This window comes from Panulirus ornatus, chromosome 11, assembly GCF_036320965.1.
Source record: "Panulirus ornatus isolate Po-2019 chromosome 11, ASM3632096v1, whole genome shotgun sequence".
In the NCBI taxonomy this organism is placed as follows: domain Eukaryota; kingdom Metazoa; phylum Arthropoda; class Malacostraca; order Decapoda; family Palinuridae; genus Panulirus; species Panulirus ornatus.
This window is the reverse complement of record NC_092234.1, coordinates 51648821-51661333: the sequence shown is the minus strand read 5'-3', so window position 1 is coordinate 51661333 and position 12513 is coordinate 51648821. Positions and strand designations below refer to the sequence as shown.

Below are 12513 nucleotides of genomic sequence, written 5' to 3'. Positions count from 1 at the left end.
GTTGCAGGGAACACTTGAACCTCTTGGGCATGATTATACGACCCTTAATCACGACGGTACGATCCATGAGCACGACGGTACGATCCTTGAGCACGACAGTACGACCCTTGAGCACGACGGTAGGACCCTTGAGCACGACGGTACGACCCTTGAGCCCAACGGTACGACCCTTGCGTGTGACGACCTAGCCTCTGACCCGGCCCTTAAGCGTCGAGTAAAAGGCAGGCTATTACATCGTTGTGCTCATCACGGGCCGAACCAATCAACAGCTGAGGAAAACAGTAAAGTCATAATGAGATGTGTGACCCGGCCACCTCGAGACGACACCACGACCACCACAGCTGCCGTGGTACCACGTTCCCAGGGACTCAAGAGTTATTGCCACCACCACCAGGACGAGGTTGGACGAGGAGGGCGGCGAAGTGAAGACACAAGAGACAGAAGTTGAAGAGGGGAGACAGAGGATAACAGTGTAAAATTATAGCATAAGTTTACTGTAGGGTGTGAGTGGCATGCATCGATCCTTATTCAGTATATACACCCAGCATGCTGAGGGGAAGTCCCTCTTTATTCATCAACCCCCAAATTAACAATGCTCCCTCCCTACCCAAGACCAGCAATACCCTTACCCCAGCTAACACCCCCCCACAACCTTACCCACTGACCTCCCACTTTCCCAGCGGAGCACAACCACTACCCATACTCTAATCAACATACCGCACAACTATCTCGTCGTGGACGTCACGTTAACAATGGCCAGACCTTCAAGAATTACGTATTTCAAAAGACGTGTACGTGGGGCTTATCAAGGAACAACCCTGTGGTTTGTCTAGACACGGTCTTTGTTCCCGTCGTCTCCCACTGCCGCACTGAAGACCTCCAGGACTTCACACACACACACACACACACACACACACACACACACACACACACACACACACACACACTATTCTCCATCTCTCGTGTAATATCTCTTCCTCCGGCAGCTTCTCTCAACACAGGACACATGGTCTACAGGTCATAACACCGCGGCCTCCACTAAACCCATCAACACCCACAATTTCCTTCATTTCTCGACCACAGACGAGGACAGCCGTGGCGGCTAGGGCCTGGGGTGAACCAGGAGGCTTGACTGGGGTATGGGGCCGGGGAGGGGGTATCCTCCTGGGGGGAGGAGGAACAGTGGACAGGTGCGGCGTGGGAGGAGGAAGACACGACGGTATGGCTGGTCGAAATGTAAAGGTTTGAAATGAATGGTCGGAGGATGCCTCAAGTGTTCAGAATAGTTCGATTTATCTCATAGTTGGAAACGATGCGGCTGGTCATTGGTTTACCCCCTTTCAAAGCCCTGGACCTCGAAAAAAAAATACTTCACTTTATTCCAACTCTCTGTGAACCCGAGAGCAGGGCTGCCTCCAAGACTGGGGTCAGGAGAAAGAAACCTTAACTGAAGGTTTTAACTAAAAACTAATTCTTGTCTGTCTGCTTGTACATCCACCTACAAATGCCTTAAATGGTGACTTTTCACACACAACAATTACAAAATCCTTTACCCAAAAATCCCAACAGAAAAATACTTGATAATACAGATGACATTTCATGACACTTCTCAAATCTACGTGTTGAAATTACATATATTTCGACAACACTCGCGCGCTGAGCCTGACACGCCCGAAGCCAGCGTACGGCTCCATCAATACTACCAACAACAAACACAAGGGAAAACCAGTAAAGAAAAATAAAAACTTCATGCCAGTAGAAAGAAAAAAAAAAAACTTCATGCACTTCATGATGAGCAATGTCCGCCTGCATCACACTACTTCGTCATGAAATGTCGCCAGGTTCCAACAAGTGAGTCACGCACGTCGTAAATATCTTTGGCCGTGTTGATGCCAGGACTCGCACGGCGTCATGCGCGGAGGAGGAGGAGGAGGGGCAGCGGCAGGAGGTCGTCCGGACCCACGCAAAGTCCAATTAGCGAACATAATAAATGATCAGTGATTCATCTGAGACACCTGCTCAAGGCTAGTGACCGTGTCTTTGTACAAGCCCATTTTCCATCACTCCTCCACCCTGAGAAGAAGAAAAAATAAATTAACCGCTCGTTCGTCGGCAACAGTAGTAGTGAGTACTGGGAGGGCAAGAGGCCATAAACCTGCTGGCAACAGTGATTGGTGAGAAGAATTTGACCTCTCGTGGCCTCGTGCTGGGTCACATACCCCGCCCCACAACCCCCTCACTCCGCTCAACGTTGCGTATATCCTTGTTTTTTTTTTTTTTTTTTCAAATCCAATCAAAATTCAAATTCTTTGTTACGGTCATTAAGTACTGGTTCTTTTTTTAAGGCATAAAATATCTATGGTCTAGATATACAAAGAAAAGGCATTTCAGTGAGAGTATGGATCAAGGGCACCCATCTAGAGGTAGGTGGAGGCCAATGGGTGCAATACATCGACGTACAAACACAATGACGTCAAAACAGGAAATCCACTCACACACACACACAATCACAAGAAGCTGAAGAAAGAAAACGTACAGAGAGAGAAACTAGTAAAAGTATAAACATTACGAAGAAATTACAAGTTATCTTTAAAAATATATATCAATACTTCAGTGGTTTGTCTTTTTACTTCGCTCTCCCGTCACTATTTTGGAAAATTTTATGGGAGTTACGAACTTTACAGGGAGGAGATCTGAGCTGTGTGTGCGAGGCACGTAAATCCATACAGATACACTCGCGGGATTGTCTCTACGTCAGCTGTCTGATGACGGGATCTTATGCTGGGGGTAAAGCTTCTTCAGTCTGGAGCCTGACGGAATGCCAGATTTCAATTCTCCAACTCTGAGCAACAAAACATCTAATCTAACCTGTCGTACGTCTTATAACGTTGAATCCAACCTGTCATGATGCAGTTGTGTATTCATGCACAATAATATTTTATATATATATATATATATATATATATATATATATATATATATATATATACACGTGACGTAACACCTACAAGCACATTGCCATGACAGCTCCAAATGTATGTACGAAATATCAGTTTAACTCTCCGGGAATCTTAACAAGAGGACTGTCCATTCTGTCCTTTCTTGAGAGAGATCAAACGAGTTTTCTACATTGGGCTTTAACGAGTCGACAGCATTTCTCAGTAAGGGACTGAATTAAGAATTCATCTTTGTACACGATTATTCAACAAGTCGAAAGCATCATCATCATCATCATCTAAGAGGACTGAACAAACAAGCTAACACGTTTCTCTAACGAGCTTTAACGACACACGACAGTTTCTCTCTGGGAGCACACCCCAAATCGACTATACTTCTCTTCAGATATTCAACCTGTCGACAATATTCCCCTAAGCCTTAAGGGTATATGAGCTGTGGACAGTATTTTTCTGAGAGGGTTTAACTCGACAATTTTTTCTCTGGGAGGCGGGTACAATTTGCCAGTATATATACATATCTCAGGGATTTGAGAACAAAAGCGGACCACAGTAAAGACGGAGGTGGCTGAGGCGGGCAGCGAAGGAGGTGGGAAAGGCCACACACTCCTAGTCCAGTCAAACAATAAATGCACTAAACTGCGGGTATTGAAGTTGGCCACGTCCCTCACTGGGGAAATCTGTGCGTACGTGTGTGGTGGAGGGAGAGAGAGAGAGAGAGAGAGAGAGAGAGAGAGAGAGAGAGAGAGAGAGAGAGAGAGAGAGAGAGAGAATTTCAACGCGTAGGTTGCAACATACGAAGGTCGAAAGTTCAGAACAAAGAGCAGCGCTTTATTACCTTATCCCCCGGTGCATTACGACGTCACACGATGTAAAAGACGAACCTCCGCGGGTATGATGGCGTATGGCACGTGTCACCTTGCAACGATCTCCCCCAACCCCCTCCAGAAATATCGAACCCTCACTCCCAACCCCACCCTTCACAAACTCTGTGGGGCGACACCCTTCACAGACACACTTGGCGTAATCTGGTGAGTACATGGGTAATGTGTATATATAAGGTTTAAAGACACGGTGTACGTACACAGGGAGCAACACGGATGTAAAAACTCCCCCAACCCCCGTCACACGCATGGAGCAATGGTACACACACGAGGGAATGTTTACAGATCCCTACAAGTGCTTACACTCTCTCTCTCTCTCTCCATCGCGAGTGCTAAACATGAGCCTCAATTACCTCTCGAGCACGACTGTGCCACCCGGTGGTTGACGGCCAGGACTGTGTTAAGATCTTACACTATCGGCTGCACCCATCACAGTTGATCTCGTTTTCCACCTGACGCCAGCGTGTTTTCTACGGACGTACACAACGGACGGACGGCCTTCCTGGGGTCCCTAGTGTGGCCAGCCTCGCCGACCCTCCTCCTCCCAGCACAATGACTCCTACTGTCTCCTCCCAAGATCCTGACCGTTGTAACACGACCTTCCTGGATCCTTCCTTGTGCTCCAAGCGATCAATCCTGTGTCCTGGGATGTTGTACACGTCCTTCCTGGATCCTTCCTTGTGCTCCAAGCGATCAATCCTGTGTCCTGGGATGTTGTACACGTCCTTCCTGGATCCTTAGGTGTTGTTCATGACCCTCCTGGGTTCCTGACCGCTGCACATGACCTTCAATGATCCTTACAGCCACATATATACATACATACGCCTCACTGGGATTCGTCTCGACGCTACAAGTCACTCGGATTCACACCGCTTTGCAAGTCGATCTGGGATCCTTGCAATACCACGAGTATAATTAGGATCTCAACCACATAAGGCCGGCTGGGATCCTATAAGGCAAGAGCAGTTCCCAACACAGCCAGACAGGAAGATGGTCTTTGGCAGGCTGACACAGCCAGTAAGGTGACCGCTTGCATAACGATACGTATCCTATATCTTTACCCAGGTATAATAAACAAAGCGACCCGGGTGTGCCTCTTCCATCTCCATGCAAAAAAGGTAACGCCCCAGTCCCTCAAAGGATCAAATTTAAAGGCTCTCCTAAATGACGAACGATCTCTGAAGAGTAAACAGAAGTTTCAACAGTGGGAATAACAAATACCCAACATAAGCTCCTGTCTAAGCAACTACACTTCACGGTGGACCCTCGGCAAATGAAGGTATGTGTATTTGCATGGCAGCCTCAAAACAAAGATTCATTTTCGACTCGCACTGTCGAGCCATCAGATGAACCAACCTCAACAGAAGTTTGCTTAATATCTTGGATCAAAATAACAAGTGTCTTCCTTGAAGAAGATCTCGTCTCGCTCCGTGATGAAGGCATTTCAGGGATGTCTTTCAATAAGGTCTCAGCTGTGGCTACATGGCATACCAGGCAAGACAAGATAATTCAAGAGCTTTATTTGTCTTTAAGTACACCCACGCAGAGCATTTATGTGATCGTTTGGGTGAAGGGCACATAGCCGGGTGGGTAAGAGATGGAGGCAAGCACAGATCGTACTTCTGGGTACAGAACATCAACACAGGAGGGTGACAGGTGGGCCCAGAGTGGACCCTGATAACGAGATGGTCCCCGTCAGCCAGATAAGGAGTAGAGGAGCAGCAAGCTTTATGACAACGTGTTGCGCTGTTGCCGTGGTGGGCAAGCAAAGCGCTCTCCAATTATGGTGCTTGTTGAGCCCGTCAGTCGGTGGTGGAGGAGAGGGAAAGTTGGCAGTAACGCTCACAGATCACTATAATTCTTATGTCAGTCGAAGGTATGAAATGAAGAGGAATGACCTGACGCCAGGCCAAAGTCAAATTAATAAGGAGAACCCTGGCCGTCCTTTACCAACACTTTCAGACTTCAAATATTAGAAATTACTTTCTAAAGTAAACGAAAAAAAAAAAGATACAAACCGCCAAGCCTTAAATATCAGAAATTACTTTTATTATAAAAAGTAAAAATTTCCACACCGTGAACATTAGAAATTACTTTCCCGCGTAGGAAAAATACTAATAAATATCGCACCACATACGATAAAGAAAACGTTTTAGGGTGGAATACGAGGAGGCAGGCAGACCCTCCAGACGTAATGTGACCCGGCGGAACACTGCCTTTGACAGTGGAGCAAATTGGGTTGGTCCAGTCCGAACCATTTTCCTACAATTAATCTCAAGCCAGTGTGTCTCGCAGGTCGTGTTTCTCCGGTGGACAACACAACCATTTAATCCGGCCGGGCTCCCAATTAAACCCATGTAGTGTACGGGACAAGTAACTCAACGCCCGTACCTACAGAATGAACAATCCAGACGAACAGCCACACAAATAAACAAAACTGATTACATACTGCCTAATGTTGTACCACGACCATTAAAAGCCAATACACACACATCATTTCCAAATCCACGTATATCTTGAATCTTTTAGCGATTCTATAAGTACCATAAAGATGGATCGAGTTATAAGCAATTCCTAAAAGCCAACGAACACAGGAAGCCACGAAAAATATAACAAGTTCAGAGCGCATCCTAAGGAAAAACATTCAGAGGCCGCAAGATCTGCGAGGGTTTATAAACTGGAGGTAATTCCCTCTGTGTGAAGTATAGGACGAGCTCTACATTTGTGGTGCCCGTTCCCTTGAACTGCCTTTACCTACAACGACAACATGCCACATCAAGTTGGGATACCGCACAGCGCACGCCAAGGGGAAAATAGAGCGTTTACAACATAGAATCGTGTGAGCTACATGTTATCTGGTTTTCTGAGTGAAATGGAGAAAGCGTGCCAACGAGATCAGCATCCTACGTGTCTGCGAGGCAGAAAGGGAAGACGACAACCTGGGCCAGGGAAGAGAACTTGACAGGCACCGCAGTATTGGCTCACTGCGCCGTCGTCGTTGTATTTTCAATATTCAATACCTAGAATATCGACTGTAACTCCCAAGTAGTTATTGCTTTTTACCTACTAACAGTGTATGTGTATGATTACTTGTATTACGGGGGCGGGAGTTTTACAATCGTGTTGCCCCATCGCTTAAACATGCATATATATAACATCTTTACTCCTACATATGTGTGTGTGTGTGTGTGTGTGTGTACACAAGACTAAACCAAGTACTTATTTATCTATCAACCTTGAAGTGAGGATATACGGGGATGGCCCGAGGGTGCGTGTTCCCACCCCTGACGTTCGACGTTTCAACCTTCCATATTTCTTAAAGAGACTAAAGTGGAACCTCTGCTTCTGGCTCTCTTCCCAGGACCATGAAAGACAAACGTGTTCCTGTAATCCATCACTGACCGATAGTCTGGCCTCTCTTTTCAAACTAATCATTCTTGCACTCTGTCCATCCCTACCTTTGTATCTCGCACATGATAAATCTACTCTCATGCTAAATTCTATGGACAGAGCCCCATCATTCTTGCTGACCTGAACAAGTCTACCGACCATTAGAGGTTCCATTGTGGCCGCGACTCCGGCCGCATTCAGTGTCTTGCTGCTGCTATAAGAGAAATTTTCCAAACCACGACGTAAAGCCTTAATGTTTACCTTGGCTGCTGCTGACTCAGTCCACATGCGGTCCCATCAAAACCCTTCGTTAAATGCACTTTCCCTGGTTCCATCTTTATGATAAATTGTACTCGCAAATAGGAACAAAACTTGAAAATACAATAGCCACCAGCAGTATCGCGCATTAATATAAACAAAAATAACCGACACACATCACAGTATATTCAAGAGGCGAAACAGAGAAGCGACTATATATACAGACAAGAGATTTCTGTGATAATATGTGTGGAGGATATATGATTGGGGGTAGCAGATGCAACATTTCCAAACTCCGAAAAACTGTCATTCGTGTGTCTGACAAACTGGTCAAGGGACACATCATTTTACAAATCAATTTGGCGGTTACGTCTACCCTCCTCGGACATGACAGCCAGACACCTGATCAAGATCCTAAGCCCTGACTGTTGCTCAAGGCCCACTGAACCAACGTTAAATCTCTATATAACTAACGCGTAGACATTTACGAGCAGGAGAAAAGGAATAATCAGTCAGGTGGGAAATTGAGACGGACGTTAATCCTGCCCGCCTAGCTAAGCCTCGCGCGCACCCCACATCATGGACCCCTTTCAGGTAACCTAGCCTAACCTTTTAATTATATTTCTCAGTCTTTAAGAATGAGCTTCAACGTAGTCTGATCATTATCCGTCATTGAATTCGAAAACTACTTGTCTGCTAATTTCATAATCCTCAGACGTTATTCATTATATCCCGTCTAAATTACTGCAAGCGCATCCAAAATTCGAAATCTATTCAGCCATCAAACCTCTATGCTTAATAATCCAGTGTCACCCTAAAGCACATACACCTTGTGTGTGTGTGTGTATATATATATATATATATATATATATATATATATATATATATATATATATATATATATATAATAAAAAAATAATAGGCGTAGTTTTCCTCTGAAACTTAAGTCTGCCTCATACAACAGGTGGGTAGTAGAAACGGAGACTTACCCAAACGACTAGTCATCCACAGGTCAAAACTTCCAGCAACAGTTAAACAGTCCACACATCGGTTAATACTGTGATTATATTTTTTTTAGCTAACACTGTGATGTTCTTGGTATACAGCTACCGTAGGGCTTCTGGTATTACCGATGCATATAGATCATCCTGTGCATAAAAATAGTTTTTTCTGTTATGGTGAAATTAGGTGAAAAGAATTCTAGTGTGAAGAAGGGAAGACATTATCATACCCTAGGAAGCATCTTCTGGAAATTAACGTCGGCAGCGCTTCATGTGCAAAATGCGGTACGTGAGCTACTTGGTCAAAGAGGGGTGGGTAGACTTTCAAGGGCATTGTGTGATGAGTGAGCCTTTGGCGAGACCAAGTTAAGAGAGAGAACGTCATGGGTGTGGTGGTCAGTAATTTTCGGATGCGAGATGTACCAGAGGTAATGTATGACTTGCTTGAGGAAAGTGATGGCAATGCTTCGATGAGTAACTCGGAAAGTAGTCTCATAGACGAAGTGAAGAGGAGCGATGTAATAAAAGGTAAAATTCAAGAAAGATAAAGCTTAAAGAATGACCACTCAAAAAATAAATCGTCCCAGGAAGTGCCAGCATAAAAGAACAAAATAATATCAACCTGTGGCAATAATTATCCACAATTTTCCACTGTTAAGAACCACTGGGAGGACGATTAGAGTGGTCCACTGGATTTATCGGTAGGCCTTACGCCGGAGACAATGGTGTAGCGCTAAGGAGATGGCTTCTTCGCCCACACTTCATCACGTCCCATGTACAATCCCACCAGCTCATCCTCCCACAGACAGACCATGAGTGCACGACCACACTCCTTCATCGGGACTTCAGGTTCAGGCCTTGACGACAGGGATGCTTTTAATGAAAATAACCAATACCATAAATAACGACAAGAACAATTACTATGACGACCATACACCACAAATTTGCTTTACATGTGATTAGCTCGACAAATTATTTCCATAAATCTGTAGAGAGATATGCTGCCCTAGATTACGCTAGCTTTATCGACCACAACAGTTTGCTTTTGACACAAATGAGGTAACCGTCAATGAAATACAGCGACCGTTACTCTAAAACAAGCAGTTGCTACGCCCTGATCGACGAAGGTGAGTAACGTCTTCGGCGAGATTGCAAGTTTACAACGCATGATGGTCGCCGCCCTCGACTGCGTTATAATCTTCCCATGCCCCTTTGTCACACATCTTACCGGATAAACATCCTCAAGGTACATATCACATACTTCACCATTCAACAAGAGTTGCAAAGGAATCTGCGCAGTACACGATGCACTACGTAAATCAATATATGAGCATCCAAAGGTGAATTAGCGTACTGTCAGTCTAGATATGCAATAAATTCCAGAAGTACTACCATAAATGGACTTGGTCACACGTGTTATATATATATATATATATATATATATATATATATATATATATATATATATATATGAAGAGGGGGGAGGGGGGGTACGATGATCATTACAAGACTGTCACTAAAGAAATCTAAAACTGAGCAGCACCAACCAATCTACACTTAAGTACACTCTACAAATCAAAAGCATTTATTCTTATATGAAACTTCCTGTTACCTGAAACCGACCTTGTAAACGACTGTGAGTCAATCTTCCCGCCAATTCTACAACAGAGCACTGAGAAACCTTCGTAGGGCGTGGAACCATACGTGGGCGACTAAACCTGTTCACAAACCGACCAGGTGATCTTGGAAAATACCACTACACTCCGTTTCACTTCCACCTCTAGATGTTATAACAACCATACTACTTCTAAACATAAATTATCCATATAAATGTTAAAACAGGTATCGCTTTACAGTTGTGCTGGGATCAGGTCGGGTACGCCTCCAAACAAGGTGGAACACCCGAGCCTCAGACATGTTAGGCACTGGGCAGTTTAGCGTTCCGCAGAAAACAAGCGTGGGCACACGAAGGCCACACTGGAAGACTTTTTTTTTACGTCTGTGTAGGCAAGAAACAAAAAGTTGAAATGGAGCAAAAAGAATTCTAAAGCCGAAAAGCAAAGAAAATCACGTATACTTCTGAATAAGAGAATGACCCATGTGACCCCATGGGGTATTAACAGCACGATAAAGTCATCAATGAAAGAAAACCATAATTTAAGTGAAAGGTACACGAAGGGTCCAAGGGAAGTCGGCATGTCCAGGTAGGCGGTGTGGTGGGGAAGTATTTATAACGACGCAGGTGTGTATGGTCGAACAAGTTAACCCAAGTACCAGCGGGGAAGAAAATCTGGCGTCAAAATAAAGAGGGATACTGAATGATACTACTAGTTAACATGTAAGAATAAAGGAAAAAAAAAGTAAAAACGAACTAGTGTAAAACACTCAATAGATAATACCAATTCCAAATGATCGTTAGGGATACATGCGAGTGGAAGCTGGTAGAGCAGGTATGGCCTTCTGATGGACCGGACAGTAACGAGGTACGAGGAAAACTGACAACAATGGGGTTTATAAGTGGGCCTAAAGTATGTGGAAGATCAAGCGAGTTAATGAGGCTCATGTCTAATGGGAAGTGAAGAGGCAAAGAAAAGAGGTTCTGAGTACATAGAATTACAAATTCAGCCACTGCTAACGGTAGTGGTTGAATTCTTGCTGCTGCTGCTCTTGCTAAAGGCACAAGAGGTCCTGGTGCTACCGACAGCAGAAGCGCTACTGGTGGCGGTGGTGACGCGAGCGGTGAGGTAACAGAGTGACGGCCAAGCGAACCGGCTGGGTCCGCCACCACCACGACCATGTAGGGACAGCACGACACCTAACGAGGGCCCGCAGTGGTATATTTATACAAAAGCTACAGCTATCTCATAAAGATTCAAACTTTATGCAAAGAAACTTGGTAACTTACCAAGACCGTTTTCTGAAGTTCTGTCTGGGTCCAGCGTCTTGTACAGCTAGCTAGTTAAGCGTGGTGAGGCTGCCGTTGGTCAGCTTCGATGCTTATGGTATGCACAAGGTCTCTCCAAACTTGCTAGTCTGGCTCAACACATTCTGATTCACACTGGATCTCCTCACTCATAAATCTAAACCAAAAATGGTGACATGTTAAACATAGTGCTGATTTACAAATGCTGATAAGTCTTAGGTTGTTCCATTTGTTCAACATACCCTCTGAATGAACAGAAATAAATGCTAAGTCTACCAAATATTCTATAACATGACGCAATAACTTTTCAAAGTAATACAAACATAAAATCAGTAACAACTACCCGACGTTTTGGTGTTTTTTTTCTCTCTCTCTTAAGGGGTCACCAACGCCTTTCACTTTCTCGTCTCTAACGTTAGGTCCTGATATATGCCAAGACTTCTCGTGTCAAACCTTACCTCTAGTTCCTTTTAAGTGTTCTATGGACCCCATCTCCCACACGTGACCACGTGACGATGGTGTTTCGTAATTTACTTTCATGAACTAAAAATACATTAACAAACAAACGAATTACAAGTACCTTGGATATAAGTTTCCCATATTTTCAGCCTGCTGAACCTTATCAGTTTCTTGGTTTAAGATGAAGCTCGTTTATTTGGTATCACAATCAACTTCACAACTAACTCTGGGCTTCAGAAAGGGAAAGGCAATTTATGGCGAATAAAGAAGCGTCTTCGACCGTCGTCTCATGTACCATCCACCCGGCTGTGTGGAGGAATACCAATGACTCTTGAGAATATACTGAGCTTACGTACCAGTCCCAAATACACCAAAATACGTGCTAAAAAGTACGATACCGTAACATCTTCAGATATAACTCTGTACTCCATTAATGAAAAAAAAAGAATATATGATAGTTTTTTATCCATGCTGTTATTATTCAAAAGTTAATAAATGGTAATGAATTCAGAATCTCGACTCTATAACCCTGGGGTAATGAGAAACTGATGTTTTGCCTAATTCATTTCTAAATGAAAGTACTACGTTAAGAAACCGATCCATGAAGAGTTAGCCTAAACATTACGTTCGTTAGGCTTTACACA

General features: G+C 44.2%; 1 protein-coding gene and 1 long non-coding RNA gene across 2 annotated transcripts in view; both read right to left on the bottom strand.

Annotated features, from left to right (window-relative positions):
- LOC139751530 (uncharacterized) overlaps positions 1-12170 on the bottom strand; it is a 40599-nt gene extending 28429 nt beyond the window's left edge. Inside the window, exons 1-2 of the long non-coding RNA XR_011713360.1 lie at positions 11991-12170; positions 11393-11567 (exon numbers count right to left, since the gene is read on the bottom strand). This is a non-coding gene — a long non-coding RNA (uncharacterized lncRNA). The remainder of the gene's footprint in view (positions 1-11392; positions 11568-11990) is intronic.
- The window catches only part of Col4a1 (Collagen type IV alpha 1), a 417480-nt gene that overhangs the window by 353278 nt on the left and 51689 nt on the right, over positions 1-12513 (bottom strand). The gene's annotated exons all lie outside the window — the stretch shown is intronic.